The sequence below is a fragment of the Onychomys torridus genome, chromosome 7 (genome assembly GCF_903995425.1).
Source record: "Onychomys torridus chromosome 7, mOncTor1.1, whole genome shotgun sequence".
In the NCBI taxonomy this organism is placed as follows: Eukaryota; Metazoa; Chordata; class Mammalia; order Rodentia; family Cricetidae; genus Onychomys; species Onychomys torridus.
This window is the reverse complement of record NC_050449.1, coordinates 100926302-100940292: the sequence shown is the minus strand read 5'-3', so window position 1 is coordinate 100940292 and position 13991 is coordinate 100926302. Positions and strand designations below refer to the sequence as shown.

General features: G+C 41.9%; 1 protein-coding gene across 5 annotated transcripts in view; it reads left to right on the top strand.

Annotated features, from left to right (window-relative positions):
* The first annotated feature begins 467 nt into the window (after positions 1–467).
* Rbm6 (RNA binding motif protein 6) overlaps positions 468–13991 on the top strand; it is a 124680-nt gene continuing 111156 nt past the window's right edge. For 2 of the 5 annotated variants that reach the window (XM_036192597.1, XM_036192598.1), the window contains exon 1: positions 468–635. The gene's annotated coding sequence lies outside the window, so the exon portion shown is untranslated. Of the gene's footprint in view, positions 636–663; positions 1087–13991 lie in introns of those variants that run through there. The other 3 variants (XM_036192593.1, XM_036192594.1, XM_036192595.1) reach the window with 2 other exon arrangements.

Sequence of the window (13991 nt, the reverse complement as noted above, 5' to 3'; positions counted from 1 at the left end):
AAGGAAAAAACGACAAGTCTTTGGGTCCTACTGCTTCTCCAACTCAAGCGCTTCTTTTGACCTTATTCTCTGGTGTCAGGAGGAAGGGTCTTCCGTACCTGAAGCAAAGCAGCCCTTTGCCTTATCGGATTAAGTCGGAAACGATCCTCTCCCGTTTTCTGCACACGCACTGACAATCAAGTCTCTCCCCACAGGGGCAGGGACAGGGCCCTCCGCGAGTACCCATCAGCGACTAAACCTAGGGATGTCATGCGAAACCCTGCACACATTGCACATTTACGAGGATGGCACCAGAGAACAGGCAGCCGCGCCACGGAGGCCAAACAAAAACTCCCAGCAGGCCCCACGGGCGAGAACGCGTGCCTTCTCATTGGGCAGCGGCTAGCAGCGCGGCTTCCCATTGGGCAGCGGCTCCACCAGCCGACAAAAAGCCCCTGCGCGCGGGGCACGGCGGGAGTGGAGGCCGCGGGATTTGCCGCCGTACTTCATCTCCCGGCGGGCCCAGCGCTGAAGGCGGTGGCGCGACGCCTTTGTGGAAGCCGGAGCCCACCGGGAGGAAGTTCCGGTCTCCGCGACGCTGGGTCCGTGGCGGCCGCTGAGGAGGAGGAGCGGGTCGCGGGGGCTGCGCTGCTTTGGTAAGGGCCCAGGACAGGAGAGAGGGCGTGCCCGAGCTGCTGGGACAGGGTTAGCTGTCCGGGCGGCTCTGGTAATCGTGGGCCCGCGCGGCCTAGAAGCCGTGACTTCGAAGACACGGGGCGGCCGCGGCCTCGCTCGCGAAGACAGCCTAGCAGCGGTGTGCCTAGGGAGGCTCCGCTCGCGGCCGGAACGCCCCGGAACGGTCGCGGGCCCGGGGCGGGGCCCGAGGCGGCGGTAGAATTACCGGTCCCCCCGCGGAGCGGCCAGCTGTGGGCCGAGGGACCGGCGCGTGGTGGCCGCTTCGGCGCTCCGTTCTGTGGAGCTGCAGGCTGGCTTCTTTCTTTTTCTTTTCCGTTGTGTTTGTGATCCAGTTCGGAGACATCACTACATACGGAGTTCTTGTGCCCTGCAAGTAACCTTGGCCGCCCACCTAGACGCCCAGACAGGAAGGTGCGAGAGCTCAGAACCTGGCCCACGGGCCCGTAGAACCGGGAGGCGGGCGAGGCTGACTGGTGGGTTCTGCACCCGTTGGGCGAATGTAGGAGGAGAGTGGTATTTCCACATATTCGTGCTTTAGATTCCTTTTGGCGTTGTAAATAGTGTGTTTTTCTTTTAACTTTAGAATTGACGTTGAGCTAATGAATTCAAGTGTGGGACTGCATTTCTTAATAAAAATAAAAGGCTTGATTTGTAGAGCACATAAACTGGGGGTAGTTTGTTTTGTTTTGTTTTGCACATTCTAGGCTTGCTTATTAAGTTCAGACTTTCAAACTAATTGGATATGAGGGAAGGCGTTGAGTAGTTTTTGTTTTTCTCCCTCCTGATCAAGTCAGTTTTTGAACTCTGGATTGTGCCTCGGCATTGTTAGTTTCCAACTTCCTGTTGATTAAATGTGCCACAGTTGCCAACCTTGCGGAGCAAAGGGAAAGGTGTCAAGGCGAGTAACAGTTAATGACAACGTGGAAAGTAACTAGCGCTATATTACCATCTTGAGGAAACATAACAAGGTGAATCTAATGCCATGCCTGGTGGAACCAGCATATTTGTAATGCTGGCATTTAGGAGGATGAGGAAGGAGGATGTCAAGTTTGAGGCCATCCTAAACTGCATTGAGACACTTAAAATATTGAATTTTAACTCCTTAACTAGTACACTTTTGTAAATACTTTATGCTAATAAACATTTATCTATGAATAAAATCTATAGGGTTGTATATACATAAAATCTCTGGGATAGGTAGGACTCAGTTCTGAGCAAGCATAACACCCTTGCTGGTCATTGAATCCAGGGCTTTCTTTACACTTGCTAGGCAAGTTCTCTCCCACTGAGTGGCAGATAGCCCTGCCAGCCTCCTTACAGAAGTTTGTTACCAGGCTTGAGTTTATTTTTCTTACCTTTAGAATCCCTGCTTTTTGTATTTTTTTGGTTGTGAGCCTAGCCTTTAACGGCTGAGCCATCTCTACAGCTCTAGAATCTTAGGTTTTTTAGCCCTTCATATAAGGAAGAATTTAAATTTGTAATCTTTCCCTTTGTACTTTCCAGAAACTACGATTGGCTGCTGTCATTCACAGTTATGGGGAGCTTATTAAATAATGTACTTTAGGCTAAAGTGTTCTGCCACTGTACTATATACCCAGCCCTTAAAGGTATTCTTCAAACAGAAATTTATCACCATGCTTAGATGTAAAAACCGATGTTAATGACTTGATTCAGAATCAGGGTTACATAGATAATCAAACTATTGAAAAGTTTTTATTTGTTCATTTACATATTTGAGACAAGGTCTCGATATGCAGCCCTGGCTGGCCTGGAACTGGCTGTGTGGACCAGGCTAGTCATGAACTTACAGAGATTTTCCTGCCTCTGTATCTAGAGTGGTAGGATTAAAGGTATGTGTCTACAAACCTGGTCTGAGTGCCTTTTTATAACAGTTCTGTCATGGTGTGAAACCCAGTACAGTTGATAACTGGTAGAGTTTCAGAAATCAGACATTGAATCCCTGTGCCCTTCACTAACTCATTGACACTGGACAAATTGTCTAAATAACTTTCCTAAGCTTCAGTTCTTCTTTTGGAATAAGGTTAATGAATACAGCCATCTCATGTAGGGTTGTTGTTGTTTTAGTGAGATAGATTATTTATTGTCACCATGCCCATTATGTGTCACCGTGCTCAGCTTCTGATACTAGAAATAGAACTCATGAAGCTTTGTGAATTTTAGGCAAGTACTCTCCCATTGAGCTATCCAGATCTGTTATGTAATACATGTAATGCCCTTAGGACAATGTCTGGTATGCAGAAAGTGTTCACTAAATATTAGCCATTACTATTGCTTTCTTCTTCTCCTTTGAGATGATAATTTTACTTATGTAGCACAGGCTAGTGCAAACTTTAGTTCTGCCTCAGTCACTGAGGTTGGACAACTTGTTGGTTCTTTGATCCTACCATGGGGGTTGTGAGAATCAAACTCAGGTTGTTAAGCCTGGCAGCAAGTTACCTACTGAGCCATTTCACCAGCCCCCACCTTCTTTTTTTGAGACAAGGTCTCTTCCTGGGACCTATGGCTTGCTAATTGGGCTAGGCTGCAGCCATTTGAATCCCTAAGATTCTCCTGTCTCCACTTCTCCAGTGCTGAAATTACAAGCATGAACTATCACTCCTACCTTTTTATTGTTGGTGCTGGGTATTGAACTTAACTTTTTATGTTTGCTCAGCAAGCAGTTTACCAACTGAGCTTTTTCCCTAGCAGCCCCCTCCTACCACCCTCTTTGAGACAGAGGCTCGCTATGGCTCCCCGGCTGGCCTAGAACTCACAAAAGACCCACCTTCTTCTGTGTCCCAGTGCTGGGATTTAAAGTCTGTGCCACCAAGCCTGGCAACTTTCCTTTTTTTGAGATACAGTTTCATGTAGCCCAGGCTGTCCTGGAATTCCTACTACTAAAACCTCCTCTACTTACAGAGTACTGAGGTTATAGGGTATGCTCATGCTACATTGTACTTTTATGTCTTAAAATTATACTAAATGTATACTTTTATATACATCGTAACAAAAATTTACCTTTTAACCTATACAGTTCAGGTGGCATTAGTTACAGCCACAAAGTATTGCAACCACAATGGCTGTTGCTAAAACTTTTCACCTTATCTATCAGAAACTCTGTAACCATTAAGCAAGTAACTCTCCATGTACTCCTTGATAACTTTTACTCTACTTTTTTTATGAATTTGTATTTCAAGTGTAAATGAAATGATACAATGTGTTCTTTTCTGTGTTTGGCCTGTTGGCTTGGTATAGTGGTTTTAAAGTTGATTGATAGGATAGTATGTATCAGAATTTTATTTCTTGTCTGATTAAATAGTATTCCATCCTTTGTATAGAGGACCTAAAAACAGATTAATTTTATTATTTTTTAACTTATGTATGTATGTATGCATGTGGGTATGTGCAAGTGAGTGTAGATGCTTATGGAGGCCACAGGCATGAAACCCCATGGAGCTGGAATTACAGGCAGTTGTGAGTCACCTGATGTGGATGCTGGTCCTCTGCAAGAGTAGTACTCTTAACCAGTGAGCCATTTCTCTAGCCCTTAGAATACATTTTTAAAAATCCAATCCTCTATTTTAGTTGTTGTTTTTTGCAACAGGGTTTCTCTGTGTAGTCAGCCCTAGCCACCCTGGAATGGATGTTCCAGGCTGTCCTTGAACTCAGAGATCCTCCTGCCTCTGTTTTTCCATCTTTTTTTTTTTTTTTTTCCAAGACAGGGTTTCTTTGTGTAACGGCCCTAGCTGTCCTGGAACTTGCTTTGTAGACCAGACTGGCCTCAAATTCACATGATTTGTCTGCCTGTGCCTCCCAAGTGTTGGGATTAAAGTTGTGTGCCACCACACCCAAACCCCCAATCACCTGTTTTAATACTTGGCTGTAGTAAATAATGCTGTGAACATCGATGTACAAATACCTTTGATACCTAGTTTTTTCAGTTGTTTTTGTGCAACGTTCTGTCAAACCATACCTCAGGTTTTACGGATCCCACTACTAAACTAAACCCCTATTCCAGCTCTATTAACCTTAACCTTTTCTTTAAAAAAAAAAAGTAATAATTAGATATTTTTAATTTAATATTTTAAATAATTAAATAATAATAATATTGGTGTTTTATTTTTTTATTTTATTTTATTTTTGGAGCTGAGGATCGAACCCAGGGCCTTGTGCTTGCTAGGCAAGTGCTCTACCACTGAGCTAAATCCCCAGCCCCAATATTGGTGTTTTAAACAAGATTGTCACTCTGTAGCTCATACTGAAACTAACTTACTATTATAGCCCTGACTATAGATACCATATATAATAATATACATTATTTTTTATTTTTGAAATATGGTCTCATGTAGTAGCCTGATCCTTGAAGTCACTATGTAGGCATAACTCCTGACTTCTTAGCTCCCAAGTGCTGGGATTCTAGGTGATATACACCTCCTGTGGTATGGTGATACACAACTATAATCCCAACACTTGGGAGCTTACTTGCTGTAAGCTTAAAAGAGGGTTTACATTATATAGATGATCCAGACTCAAAACAAAAACCATATGATTCAGCAGTTCTACTTATAGGTGTACCCAAAGGGATTGGAAGCATAATCTCAAATAGGTATTTGTATCCATGCTCATACAGCAATATTCATAATAGCTAAAATAAAGCAACCCAAGAGCTAGTTGATAGATGAATGGATAAGCAAATAATGTCTTTATATGTTTATACTTTAGAATATTATGTAGCCTTAAAAAGGAATATAAGAATCTTGTAATCCCAGCTAGCCTCATGTATGCAGCAGCAACCAATAAAGAGACTTGTTTCAAAGGAGATGGACAGTGAGGTTGTCTTTTGATGTCCACAAGCTTGCCAAGGCACACATATACCTGTTCTTAAATGAATGTATGTATATCATACACATTTGTGTGCAATACATATGAAGACAATATTTTTACAGTTTTTGTTTATTATTTAAATTTATGTATATGGGTGTTTGGCTGGCACTTATGTCTGTGTACCATGTATGTCTGTGTACCATGTGTGTGCCTGGTGCCTCAGGAGGCCAGAAGAGGTTGTTGGATCCCTGGGACTGGATTTAAAGAAGTGTCTTGAGAATTGAACCCAGGTCCTCTGAAGAGCAGCAAGTACTCTTAACTACTGAACCATCTCTTCAGATCAAAGATAAGATTTTCCTATATGTCTTAAATTTTTTTAAAAATTTTAGCTGGGCAGTGGTGGCGCACACCTTTAATCCCAGCACTTGGGAGGCAGAGGCAGGAGGATCTCTGTGAGTTCGAGGCCAGCCTGGTCTACAAAGCAAGTTCCAGAAAAGGCACAAAGCTACACAGAGAAACCCTGTCTCGAAAAACAAAAAAAAAAATTTATTTTTATTTTTATTTTGTGTGTATGAGTGTTTGCCTTCCAATATGTGTATGTATCATACATGCCTAGTACTTGTAGATATTAAAAGAGAGTGTCAGACCCCCAAGAACTGGAGTTGCAGACAGTTGTGAACTGCCATGTGAGTGTGAGAAACCAGACACAGATTCTTTGCAAGAGAAGCAAGTGCTCTTAACCACTGAGCTCCAGTCCCAAGGTAAGAAGTTTTTAAAGTGAGAGCTGGAGAGATGGCATAGTGCTTAAAAGCGCTCATTGCTCTTTCAGTGGATCCAAGTTTGATTCCCACTACTCACCATCAGGCAGTTCACAACCATCCAGTGCTCTTAACCAATCTCTCCAGCCTTTCCCTGGAGAATTTTTTTTAAGGATGGTCACTTTGTACATTACAGAATGACTATATTTTGAAGATACTATGGTAAGTGAAGTCAGTCATAAGAAAAGTACTGTATGATTTCAGTTACTGAGGAACTCAGTAGTCAAAAGTGGTGGTGGTACATGCCTTTAGTCCCAGCACTCTAGGCAGAGGCAGGTGAAATCTCTTGAGTTTGAGGCCATCTTGGTCTAGTTCCAGGTGAGTTCCTGGACAGCGAGGGCTACACAGAGAAACCCTGTCTTAAAAACAAAAACAGAACCATAAATCATACGGAAAATAGAATAGTGGTTGCCAGAAGAGGGGTAAGAGAATAATGGGAAATTACTGTTTAATCCATAGTTTTATAAGATTAAAAGAGGTAAGTAAATGGATGGTCCTGATGGTTGTACAACTTTATAAATGTATTTAATGCCACTGGATTGAATTGTATACTTAAAAATAATTAAAATGATAGGTTATCATGCATATTTTACCACACACACACACACACACTGGACTACATATGGAACACTCTACTAAAGAAACAAACAAGCTGGGCGGTGGTGGTGCACGCCTTTAATCCCAGCACTCGGGAGGCAGAGCCAGGTGGATCTTTGTGAGTTTGAGGCCAGCCTGGTCTACAGAGTGAGAGCCAGGAAAGGTGCAAAGCTACACAGAGAAACCCTGTCTCGAAAAACCAAACCAAAAAAAAAAAAAAAAAAGAAAAAAGAAACATTTGGGGCTGGAGATTTAGCTCAGTAGTAGAGAAGGCCCTGGGTTCAGTCCTCAGCTGGGGCGGGGGGGGGGGGGGGGGGGGGGGAGACAAACGTTAGGGACTGGAGAGACAGACAGTTCAGTGTAAAGAAAATGTCTACTGTTTTGCAGAGGACCTGAGTTCAGTTCCCCGCACACAAAACCTGTAACTCCAACTCCAGGGGGATCCAATGCCTCTGACTTCCATGGCCATCTGTACTTAGCTCCTGGGTGCTGTGATTAAATTTTATTTATTTTAGGCAAGGTCTTAGGTAGCCTAGTCTGGCCTCAAACCCTATGTAGCCAAGGATGACCATGAACTCACTTTTGGTTTTTTTGTTTGTTTGTTTTGTTTTCAAGACAGGGTTTTCCTGTGCAGTTCTGGTTGTCCTAGAACTCATTCAACACCAAGTTGACTTCCAACTCAGAGCTCCATCTGCCTCTGCCTCCTGAGTGCTGAGATTAAAGGTGTGTGTCACTACCACCTAGCATGAACTCATTTAAAAAAAAATATTTTATGTGTGTGAATATTTTTCTTGAATGTATATGTATACCCTGTGCGTACCCAGTGAGAAGATCAGAAGCAAGCATTGGATCCTTTAGAACTGGATTTGTAGATGGTTATGGGGCACTATGTGGGTAACTGAACTCAGGTTCTCTACAAGAGCAACAAGGTCTCTTCACTGCTGAGCCAAGTATTCACCCTGGTCTTGGACTCTTTGTCTTCTTGTTTCTAACTCTCAGGTACTAGGATTATAGCCACCATTCTTGGATTTTTTGTTGCTGATTCTTTTTGACACAGAATCTTACTGTGTAGCCCTAGCTGGCTCTAATTTATGGTAGCCCTCTTGCCTCTCTTTCTCATGGGTGTTGGGATTACAGGTATGAGCCATCACGTATTGGCTAACCCAGAAACCAGAGTGGATTCTGGGGAATTTGGTTACTAAACTAAAACCAAGGAAGTGAAAGAAGGATGTGACCACAAATGTAGTTTGCAACCTTAATGTAAAGGCTTGCCCTCTCTCTGAACTAGCTGAACCATTTCCAGCATGAAACTTACTTCTTTTTTACTTGAACTTACACAGCTCTCATTTGGATATTTATACTACTAGCTCCAGGATCTCCACTACAGTTATTTCATATAGGCATGTGTTGTTGTCTTCAAAATTCACTACAGGGCCCATCTTTTTTTTTTTTTTTTTTTTTTTAAGATTTATTTATTATGTATACAATGTCTACAGGCCAGAAGAGGGCACCAGATCTCATTAGGTGGTTGTGAGCCACCATGTGGTTGCTGGGAATTGAACTCAGTACCTCTGGAAGAGCAAGCAGTGCTCTTATCCTCTAAGCCATCTTTCCAGCCCCAGCCCTTCTATTCTTTACATGTGTAGAATGTGATGGATGTGGGGTGTGGTGTGTGAGATAGACTAGTATTTGTATATTAAGGGTATAATGGTTAGTACTGTTGTTTATTTTTAGAACTAGTTGATAAGGTAGGTAATTTAATGACTCCTTAGTATATTCTGACCTTTATGTATGTTGTCATGCTGTTCATGCATCAACATTCAGGCTCCATTTCGGGGCTGGAGAGATGGCTCAGTGGTTAAGATTACTTGCTATTTTTCCAGAGGGCTGGGCATGGTTCCCAGTACCCACATGGTGTCTTCAGGGATTCTGATGCCTCTTTTGGTCTCATGCACAGCATGCACATGGAGCATATATATATACATGCAGACAAATACTCATACACATAAAAAATAAAAATATTTTAAACTTTGATAATAGTTTGAGATTATTTTAGATCTAGGAGTTATATTTTTTATGACTAGTGTCCTGTTCTTATTCTTAAAATTTAAAGTGTGTATGTGTGTGTGCATACATGCCATGATGTTTGTGAGGAGATCAGAGTACAACTTGTGGAATCGTTCTCTCCTATCTTTTTTGTTTTGTTTTTTAAAGATTTATTTATTACGTATACAGCATGTATGACCAACCAGAAGAGGGCACCAGATCTCATGATGGTGTGAGCCACCATGTGGGTGCTGGGAATTGAACTCAGGACCTCTGGAAGAGCAGTCAGTGCTCTTAACCTCTGGGCCATCTCTCCAGCCCTGTTCTTTTCTATCTTATGGGTATCAGGAGTTGAACTCAGGCCATCAGTCTGGCAACAAGCAACAGTACCCAGACTTAACCTTACTGTCCCCTAGGAATTATATTCTTTTTATTTGTTTGTTTGTTTGGTTTGGTTTTTCACTGCTTAGCCCTGGCTGTCCTGGAACTCACTCTTTAGAGCAGGCTGGCCTCGAACTCACAGAGATCCTTCTGTGTCTACCTCTGGAATGCTGAGATTAAAGGCATGTACCACCACTGCCTGCCTAATTTATTTATTTTTATGTACATTGATGCTTTATCTGCATTTATGTATGTGTGAGGTGTCAGGTCCCCTGGAGCAGATAGTTGTGGGCTGCCATGTGGGTGCTGGGAATTGAATCCAGGTCCTCTTAACTGCTGAGCCATCTCTCCAGCCCCCTGTCTTTTATTTTTGTGAGATAATCACATGTAACCTCGGCTAGTCTTGAATTCAGTATGTAATGAGGCTGACTTTGAGTTTATTGGCATAGTCCTGCCTCTTTCCCAAGTGCTAAGATTAGAGGCCTGATCTATCAGCTTGGCTTCTCTGTCTTCAAACAAACAAACAAACAAACAAATAAATGAAGTAATTAAAATTAAAAATTTATTTCTTCTTTTGGTGCTAGGAATTGAATGATGAACTTAATGCATCATAGGCAAGTGATCTGCTCAGCTGCATTTTCAGCCCTCTCTGGAAATCCTGTGGTTCATATGTTGGTCTACTTGATGCTCCTTCATTTGTCTTTATTCTTCATTCATTCATTTGAATTCATTCTTTTCCTTTCTGCTTCTGTGAGCTGATAATTTTTTTTTGTGAGTTGATAATTTTATACTGTCCTGTCTTCAAGTTTTATCATCCTTTCTTCTGCTTGCTCAATCAACTCTATTGTTGAAATCTAGGTTGAGCTTTTTTGTTATATAAACAGTGTACTTTCCCACTCCAGAATTTGTTTTTCACTTCTCTATACCGTTTCTCTTTATAAATATGCTTATTTTGATTATCTTTTTTTGCACTTATTTATTTATTTAGTGTATGTGTAGCAGGGAGAGGAAGTGTATAGAGGTCAGGGGACAACTTTGTGGAGTCTGTTCTCTTCAACTTTTTTGTGGGTTCCAGGAATAGAACCCATGGGGATCATCAGGTTTGTGTGGCAAACACCTTCACCACCAATTGAATCATCTTGACATTCAAACTTGGTAGGGAGGTTCTTACTTTATAAATAGACAAGAACAGCTACATATTAACTGTTAAGGAAATGTAAGTAATTTCAACAAACTACTTCTTTTTTATTTTATTTCTTTTGAGACAGGGTTTTACTCTATATTCCTGGCTGGTCTGGACCTTGTTGTGTATACCAGGCTAACCTCAAATTACAGAGATCCACCTACCTCTCCTTCCTGAGTGCTGGGTTTCTTTTCTTTTGAGACAGTGTCTCTATTTATGTAACTTTGGCTGTTGTAGATCTCACTGTGTAGACCAGGCTGTCTTCAAACCCATAGAGATCCACATGCCTCTTGCTCCTGAGATTACAGGCGTGCATTACCATTCTTGGCCATTTTGTTAGTTTTTTTTTTTTTTTTTCTTTTTTCTTTTAGGATGGTTCTATATAGTCCAATCTGGCCTTGAATTCAGTATGTGGCTGAGGAGGAGAATTTTATTTTATTTTTACAGTACAAGGCCATTTTTTTGAAGCTCAAAGCAAATCTGAGTCCCACATGATTTATACATGTGTGCCTTTTTTTTTTTTTTTTTTTTTTTTTTTTTGGGTCATTGGCCTCAGCAGAATGCCAAATGCCGATTTTTGAAGGAGGGAGGAGGCCTTAAATACAGGCTTACAGCACAATGGGAGAACCCTGAAGGGCAGAATTTTGACACCAATGTTTTACAATCTTGCATCTAAGCTGTTAATGCCCAATATGCAGGATACATAAACAAAGAAACCAGCAGGTAATTAGCATAGGGAGGACATCAAGGTCAAGGTCAGCAAGCAAGGCAACAGCTACCCAAAATGGGGGCCAGGACCCTACAGGTCCCCCCTTTTACTAAAAAATGAGCTTCTGACTTAGGTTTCCTGGGAAGTCAGCAGGTCACCTTACCCATCATGGAGACACCTGTCCAGGCCACACAGCAGGCGCTCTCTGTCTTAGGTTGGTGAGCGCCCCCCCCACCCCCTAGGCATTACCTGAATACTCATTATCATATAGGTTCAACCTTGTGTGAGCTGCAGAGTTAACTACTGCCAAAGATCTTAAAGTGGCACTGGGTTTGCAATCTGTGTATTTGACACAGAAAAGACCAACAGAAGGAGGAGGAGAATTTTTAACTTTAAAAAATTTTTGATTGTGTGTGTGTACACTAGTGTATGCTGTGATATGTGTGTGGAGCTCACAGGAGACCTTGCTGCAGTTGGTTTCTTCCACCACATGTCTCCCCAGAATCAAAATTGGGTTATTAGGTTACCCAACTTTGATCTCTTGTGCCTCCTGTCTCCATTTCCTAAGGCTAAGTAAGTTTACAGGTATACACTACCTTCTGTATGTTGTCTAGGCTGGCTTTGTGAACCACTAGTAAGACTGTAGTAGTTTCCTTTCTCGGTGTCCTGAGTTGCTGGGTTTATAGATGAGTGCCACTGCATGCAGCTTGGAACGGTTTTCTTTCTCTTTTGTTAGAAGTGCGGGGAGCCCATGCTGGCCTTGGACTTGCAATGTAGCCTAGGATTGCCTTGAACTCTTCATTCTACTTCCTCTGCCTGTTTCTGAGATTATAGGTGTTTATCATAGTACCAAATTTTGAACTATTTTCTTTCTTTTTTGGGAGGAGTTGGTGGTGTTATTCAAGACAGGATTCTCTGTATAGCCCTGGCCATTCTGGAACTTTATAGACCAGGCTGGCCTCAAGCTCCATCTGCCTGCCTCTGTGTCCCTAGTGCTGAGATTAAAGGTGTGGGCCACCACCGCCTGGCTTGAACTATTTTCTAAGGGGACTTCCTCTACTGCCAGAGATCTTTGAATAGTCTCCTAGTCAGTCCTCCTGAAACAGTTATTCTCACTTTGTGAAGAGAGCCACCTTTTTCTATATTTACTTGAATTTTTACCTTAATATATTTTACAGTAATAGGTCCTTCTTGTATGTTTTAGGGTTTTTTGGTTTGTTTGTTTTTGTTGTTGTTGTTTGTTCCCTTTCTGATTTTTTTTGTTTCTTTTTTGAGTTTGAAACAAAGTATTATGTATGTCTGGCTATTCTGGAGATTGATGTGTAGATGTCTAGCCTCTCCTTGTACCACATCTGGCTTTTGTGCTTTTTGAAAGATTCTTGACCTTTTGATCTCAGTGTTGAAGATGTTGACACTTTACATTTGTGTTGTGGGAATTTTAATAACTTAGAATTTTGTTGACGTGAGACACGAATACTCCTGGTAGCACCGTTCTACTTCTAGAGGATGATGGGCATCAAAGACACTCCATGTGAAGTTGTCTTCTTGGCAAAAGTGGTCTGCTGGGCACAGAGCTGCCCTTGCCTTGACTGCTGACAGTAAGCACTCTCTCCGATCCGGACGAGCAGGACACGAGGAATAGTGACCCTTGCCAAGACAGGTTGGACAGTCTTTCACAATCTCCTTCTTCTGAAAATGGTCTGTCAGATATTCTGGGTCTGTAGCCAATAGTGGTTGCCCCAACATTGCAGAGAAACATTGGGTGACTGTCCAGGCAGCCAGCTGTTTCTGTCATACCTTGCATGTTTCAGAAGTTGCTTGTTTGCACTTCCTACTTATTCAGATAATATATTTTCCTAGATAGTTGAAGACTAGATAGTTACAGTTACAATCCTCTCGTAGTTTAGCTAAGAGCATATCAGGTACAAGATTTAGATTCTTCAGGACAGGACAGCTATTGTAATCTCTGTAACTCGCCAATTGCCTTTGGTGTGGACATTTAGTATGTTTCTTGCTTGATGTTGTTCTTATTGGTTGTAGTTCCATTTTTGTTTATGTTATTACCTTTTATTTCTTCTAGACAATACCTGATAATTATTCTTATTGTATTTAGCTTTGTATTATGTTTAGAACCTTTTTATTTAGACAAAAAGGGGAAATGTGGGAATTTGATCTGCCAATGACCTTTGGGGTATCTGGCCCCATAGATGCATGTTTTTTTTTCTGGGTATATGACTGCTTAAAACTGAATAGGGTGCACGCACATGCACTCTTTTGAAATGGTCGGAAACCGATGGCTGGTTCTGTTGCAGAACAGAGGACGACAATGGCTGTTTTACTTTGTTCTGTATCTGTGAGAGTATTTCTCCCCATTTTATGTTTTAATAAATTCCTTGACACCCTTTAACAGACTCGTGGATTCACCTAACACATTCGTGTTTGGTTTTGTGCATTTTTGGCTGAAGTGTCTTTATTTGCTGGAACCTTTTCCTCAGTTGTTTTATCCAAACCATCTACCTGTATGTGGTGTGGTACCTGCTTGTAAACTGCTCAGGGAATGTGGAGGCCAGAGAATTAGGAGCTTAGGTCATCTACTACATAGGAAGTTTGAGGCCCTGCTGGGCTATGTGAGATCTTATTCTCTAAGACCAAAAAAACTAGATGTGGTGACTTATGCTTTAATTCAGGTGGTTCAAAGGCTGAGACAGGATTCCCTTGGTTTCTAGGCTGGCCTAGGCTACATAATAAGTTCAAGGAT